The sequence below is a fragment of the Lipotes vexillifer genome, unplaced genomic scaffold (genome assembly GCF_000442215.2).
Source record: "Lipotes vexillifer unplaced genomic scaffold, Lipotes_vexillifer_v1.1 scaffold680, whole genome shotgun sequence".
NCBI classification, from domain to species: domain Eukaryota; kingdom Metazoa; phylum Chordata; class Mammalia; order Artiodactyla; family Lipotidae; genus Lipotes; species Lipotes vexillifer.
Window position 1 is genome coordinate 2,423,255 of NW_006780838.1, and position 6,818 is coordinate 2,430,072.

The window sequence follows — 6,818 nt, forward strand, 5'->3', positions numbered from 1 at the left end:
AAAAAAAAAAAAAAAAAAAGGGAGCCCTACAACACTACTTGTTCTAAGTTAATATTCTTCCTTTCCACAAATACTGAGTGAGGGCCATGTGCTGCCTTAGTTTGGGTTCTTCCACAAGACTGCACTGCAAGTAGATTATCTCAATGGAGAGGATGCAGGGAAGGGGAGAGGGCCAACCCAGGGACACTATTAAACCAGCTTCCATACTGGGCAACAGGGCCTCAATCCCACAGGGAAACACTGTCAGGATTATCCCCGCAGAGGGGGAGGGAGCTGGGGTGTTATACTCCCCAGAGGCATTGGCTAATGGGTCCTAGGGGTGTTGGTTTCCTGGCATTTCCAGCCTGCCACACCCGGACCAGAGAGCAACCTCAGCTCGGGTTGGGGGTGGGGGAGGAAACCGCCCTCAGGCCCAAAGCAGCAGCCTGAAAGTTCCAAGAGATAGAGGTGGCCTCTGGGGTAGCATCGGACAACTGTGTCCAGCACAGTGCAGGCCCCGAGCGGGACAGAGTGGACATTTAGGATGAGGTTCCTGCCTTCCAAGGAGGTAAAGACATACAGTGTACGCAGAAGTTGAAAGCCAACACAAAACATCACAGAATGCCTATTTGAAAGTCAGGAGAAGGTGGTCCTCTTGGTCTCCGCTAGCCCCCAGCTGACAGAGCAGCCCCCTACCCCTTCCTTAAAAGGACAGTGACAGGTTTCACATCGGCCACCGGACCCTGGCAAGATATACTGAGAGGTTTTCAGAAGAGCCCTCTCGTCCCCTGGAGAGGAGGTTAGCAGCCGGGCCTGGCAGGGGCCCTCCCTGTGCCGAGGCTAGGCCTGTCCCCTGCTGCCAGGTTGGGGCGCACCCATGGAATCAAGCAAAGAGCACTGAGGGCTCAGGCACAGCTCCATGGGGAGGAGGAGATGGGAAACATACTAATACTTAGACCTCACCCAATGATCTGGGTTCAAGGTAAAGATAACAGAGGATGGGGCAGTTCAGTTGGCATTTCCTGTGCCCTCTGGCTCTACCATGGTGGCTGGGGGTGTGGTGCACGTATGAGTCTGAGGGCACACCTGCCTCGGAGTACCTTGGTCTCCTGCTATCGTCTTCCATGGGGGGTGGGGATGGGGGTGGCCTGTGGCCACCTTTCTGCCATGAGATATTCTGGGATAATGGTGAAAATGATGCACTTTGACCTCAGAGCTGCATTTTTCTCTTTCCCACCACGTGCTAGCTGTGTGACCTCAGACAAATTGCTTAACCTCTCTGAGCCTTAGTTACCACATCTGGAAACAGGGATGCAAATACCTATCTCAGTGTTGTGAGAATCAAATGCAGTAATTACATAAAGCATTTAGCATAGTGCCTGGCCCCTAGGAAGCACTCAATCTATAGTAGGAGCTTTGAGCAATGATGTTTTAGGTGGGGTGGCTACACAGCCACCTCATCAAAGGGTGAGCTTCACAAATAAACGTGGCTTCAGTGACTGGCTGATAGAATTCAAACAAACCGCAAAACAAATTACAGGGGTCTGGAGCAAGAGGAATGTAGGAGGAATGAACCAAGGGTCTCAAAGTCCAGTGTTCTGGGGAGGGGGCTTTGAGCCAAACAAGAACGTGCCTACTTGTAGCCTGGAACTAAAGGGGAGTCTGTGCTCAAGATATGAACAGAGGAAGCAGGTGGGGATTAACTCTTCCACAAGCCCAGAAGTGGCTCCAACTCAAACCACGATGGGTTAGAAGTTTTAAGTATCTTTCTCATATCCAGACTGTTTCAGTGAGGACTCTTTACCCAATGAAAACTGGCTTACTGACAAAACAGAGTGACTGATTTATAAGGCCAACAGTCCAGGGTTGGATATGGCTTCAGGCATGGCTGGATCCAGGAGGTCATACTGTGGCATCAAAATTTGTCTCTTTCTCCACATCTTGCCTCTGCCTCCCTGATAAGCTTCCTGTTCAGGCAGGTTCTCATAACAGGATTGCAAAAATGGCCACTGACATCCTTATAGTTCATCGAAGAAAAGAGAGTCACTCCTCTATCCATATCAACCCCAGAGACGATCTCTGGCCTGGCACAGGTCATATGCCCATCAGTGGACTAATCACAGTGGTCAAGGAAATGGACTATTTGCTGCAGAGACCTAGTGTATGGTGGGGACGTGGCGGAGGGAGCCAACCCCACTGGACACATGTACTGAACGGATTGTCATAGAATCTATATAAAACCTACATAGAATACCGAGTGACTCCCTAAAGAGATGCCAGGTAGATTTGTCCATTACCCTCCAAGTGAAGAACGATTCTTTTTTTTTTTTTTTTGCGGTATGTGGGCCTCTCACTGTTGTGGCCTCTCCCGTTGCGGAGCACAGGCTCCGGACGCGCAGGCTCAGCGGCCATGGCTCACGGGCCCAGCCGCTCCGCGGCATGTGGGATCCTCCCGGACCGGGGCACGAACCCGCGTCCCCTGCATCGGCAGGCGGACTCTCAACCACTGTGCCACCAGGGAAGCCAGAACGATTCATTTTTAAAAGAACTTGAGGAAGGGTCATGGGGGTGGATTGCATAGCATGAGTTAATCTCAAGGACCCAGATTGACTGCACACTCATCTCCAGAACTACTGACCCTTGCCCAACACTAGGGAATCTATTAACTAAAGATGAACAATACTGTGTAACCATGGGTCCCTGAGCGGTTTTGGAGCAGAATGTTATCAGCTGGTCAGCACAGTTTAGTAATAATTGGGTTTATGATTTGCACCTGGTTTTGGTGGCGCCTAGGGGGTGGATTTCAACCTTTAAGGCTAGAAGCTAGCCTTAAGGTCAGGTAGCTAGAATGTGCCTACATGACCAGCTCCTCTAAGACACTCCCACCCTAAGTAGCCCCTGGGTCTCCACACTAGTAGTGGTTGGAGACTCGGGAGCAAAGCGCTACTGTTTGAGCCTTGTGAATATCCACTGTGGACACTGCAGGAAAATCCCAGGGATGTTATGACTTCGGTGTGGATTGGCGTGGTAGATATGGCAAAAGTGATGGAATGTCTCTTCCGAGATGAGGTTAACAAAAAGAGAATGTGTTTGCAGGAAGGAGGGAAGCATGAACAGGTGGAGCACAGGTGGAGGAAAGGATGAACAGGGCTGTGAAACTATTCTATACGAAACTGCAGTGGTGGATACATGTCATTATACATTTGTCCAAACCCATAGAAAGTATAACACCAAGACAGACTCCTAAACTATGGACTTTAGTTAATAATAATGTATCAATGTGGGCTCATCAATTATAACAAAGGTACCAACTCATGCAAGACGTTAACAATTGGGGAAACTGGCGGGGGTCGGGGGGAGGTTCACGTGGCAAGGAATCCATGGCCCCCGCCGACAGCCCACAGCCCCACGCGTGAGCTTGGAAGCAGGTTCTATCCCCGTTAAGTCTTGAGGTGACCACGCCCTGAGTGACACGGTGGATTACAGCCCGTGAGACCGGAAACCAGAGGCATCCAGCTGAGCGACACCCAGATCCCTGAACCACAGAAACTGCGAGATAATAAAGTTGTTTGAAGCCACTAAATCTGGGGGCGATTTTGTTACGAATACAGTTGGCTTCCTCCCTCACCGTCAGCTGTGCTTCTCAGCAAGCTGCGTCCCCCTCGACCTGAGGGTGGAAAACCCGAAACCCAACCTTCTCCTAAAAGCCATGTATTATTGGGCACCACAGACTCCCACCACTGGTGCTCCGAGGAGGCTTAAGTTTATACCCAGAAGCAATGCTGTGCCCTGCAGGGTTGAGGGGGGCTGCTGGATGAGTTAAGTGTTAGGTAAGACTGAACGGTTTCCACCTGTCATGCTCACACCTGCAGCTGTCGACAGCTATTTATAGTTTCATGGTCTGTGTTTTGCCTCCTGCCCCGCACCTTGTAATTATAGTATCTTAGGTCACTTAGGTTCTTCTATCTCATTTGTTCCTCAGTCAAGATGTCCTCTGAGTGGTGGGAACTATTATCTCCATGGTACGGTTTAGGCTTAAAGAGAAGAGGTGAATTGCTCAACTCACACAACTTGTAAGAGATGGGCTCCAAGGTCTCCAGTGCTCTTTTAGAAAATGTTTATCAAGTCACTGCTCAGTCTGCAGTTCTCTGCTAATTGCTGCCAGGATACTGGGAATAACCATCTCATGGATCAGGCTCCTCCCTGCCCAGGAGCAGTGGTGCCCAGGAGCGGTGTAGGCATCACACACCCAACATAACACAATTCCATCTCCACAACCATCTCTGAGATGCGAGGTGCTGTGATCCCAATCACACACGAGGAAATGGACACAGAAAGGGAATGTGACCTGCTCAGGGTTGCTCAGGGTCTCTCAGGGCCTAAGGGGAGGAGCTGGGATGTCACACCCAAGTCCAGTTCGTTCCAAAGGTCCAGCTCTTAATCGCTGTGCTGTGGTGCCTCAGATGGGCTCCCAAAGCAGCGGGGAGCCAAGCTACACTCCCTCCTAGAGTTCGACCGCCATGGAAAGAGGCAGATGAAGACAGAATGGGGGCTCGTCGGCAGGGCCGGTGGCTGAAGCCGGCAGGGGTGTAGTTGAAAGGAGGGAGTCCTTCTCGGGAACTGTGGCTGGTAGGGCAGCTTGCTGGGAAGAAGAGGCCTGCGGAGGTAGAAATCCACACCCACAGGGCTCCAGAGGGCCCCAGGGTGATGGGAAAACACTATCTGGGGCCTCCTGGACATGCTCTGTACTTATTCATGGTCAAATCTGGCCTTTGAAACTCCTGACACACGCCCTTCTGATCATCACTGGGAAGGGCTTAGGAAGCATCCCCTCTCCCACCTCACCCAGGCCCGCATGCCCACCTGGGGCTACTTACCGGCCACGCCTTGGCGTTGAGGATGCTGCCAAGGCCTCACTGTCAAAACAGGGGCCTGGGACGAGCAGCACCCACAGGGCCTGGAGCTTGTTAGAAACTCTCCGGCCCCAGGCCAGACTTCCCAAATCAGAACCTATAGCTTAACAAGCTCCCCAGGTGACTCATGCACGTTGATGTTTGAGCAGCTCTGGTGCTTGGGAGACAGTTTCCCTAGATCTCTCACGTGTTGCGCATCTTGTAAGGAGTCTCCGACTGCCTTTTGTTTTTTCTTTCTTTTTTTTGGCTGCACCGCGCAGTATGCGGATCTTAGTTCCCAGACCAGGGATCCAACCTGCACCCCCTGCAGTGGAAGCGTGGAGTCTTAACCACTGGGCCGCCAGAGAAGTCCCTTTTTTTTTTGCCTTTGTTCTTTGAAGGATGTTGGGGTGACCAACAGCCTTGGAAGATAGACAGGGTCTCAATTCCAGTTCCTAAGCTCAGAGTTCCTCTCCCGTCAAACACCCTTTATATCCCAGTGCCACCTGGCCCCCTCTGCATCATTCTGTGGGAATTGAGGCTCTGGAAGCCAACAAACAAATGCTGACCCTCTAGCTATTGCTGTGACTCATAAATCATCCTTTGTCTCTGACCCAAGAGTCTCATGTCTTTAGCCAACATCCATGAAAGTGTGGAGGCTAATGTGTTAGCTTGCAAATAGTGTAAAAGCTCAGACGCTACACAGTTCTTAACACGCTGACCATTTAACTCTCTGGTTTCTCTTCACTTAGATCACCAGAAAGCTGTACCATGGTCTACACGCAGGTTTTACTTCTCAAATTACACAGGAAATGCATATATATTACAGACAAATTAGAAATTACAGATAAGCAAAAAAATGTTTTAAAAACACCCAATAGTCTCACCATTCAGAGAGACTGAGCCTCATCTGTTTCGTATCCATCCCTCCAGTCTTTTTCTATTCAAGTGTCTACATACAGGAAGACAAAATTAATGGGTTAATAACACATATGTTGTCTTCTAATGATCCTCTTAAAAATATAGCATGAACATCTTTCCAAGTCACTAAATTGACATCCACATCAGACTTTGTAAAGCTTGCCTGGTATTTTATTGTGTAGACTATTTATTCAATCTCTATTTGTGAACATTGACTTGGTTTCCTACTTTTTGGCGATTCTGAACAATTTTGCAAAGAACATCCTTATATGCACATTTTAGTGCAATCGTCCAGTGCTTTGGGTACATTCTTGGAAGTGAAATTACAAGCCAAAAGATAATTAAAACAAGAAACACTTGTATGGCTTTTAACTCATGGCAGGTACTGTTCTAAGCACTCTGCATGTATTAACTCATTTAATCTTCACAAGCTGTCTATGATAAAAGAACCCTTCTTATCCTCATTTTACAGAAAGTTTAAGGGACTTGTTAAGGTCACGCAGCTAATAAACGATGGAGCTGGGATTTGAATCCAGGTGGTCTGGTGAAGAGGTCTAGAATATGCCACTCTGGCATAAAGATTATTTTGAGCTGAAGGCAATTGAGAATCAACAGATGTAGGAAAAGTTCTTTGCTTTCCCCTTATCTGCCTAAAAGCAGGGCATCAATTTCCCTTTGTGAAGTTGGCGTAGATTGCTCCCGCACCTCCTATACCATGATGAGGAGAGCAACTCTTGTCACCAGAGACAGAGAGGCACCGAGACGAATCTGCATAAACAGGCCTTGTTAAATAACCCTTATCTTCCATTAATTTCCCCAATTATTTCCTAGTCACTTTCCCACAGTTTATTGGCCCTAGGCCCAAACTCCCTTTCCTTTTTCTAATGACTTCTCAATTTATCACCCTTTGTTAAAATGGTATATAAGTTCCTGAGTCTAATTTCTTTGGCTTTTCACTTCTGTGACAACCCCGTGTACGTAAAAAATATTAACGTCAACAACACTGTTTTGTTAACAGAACAGAAA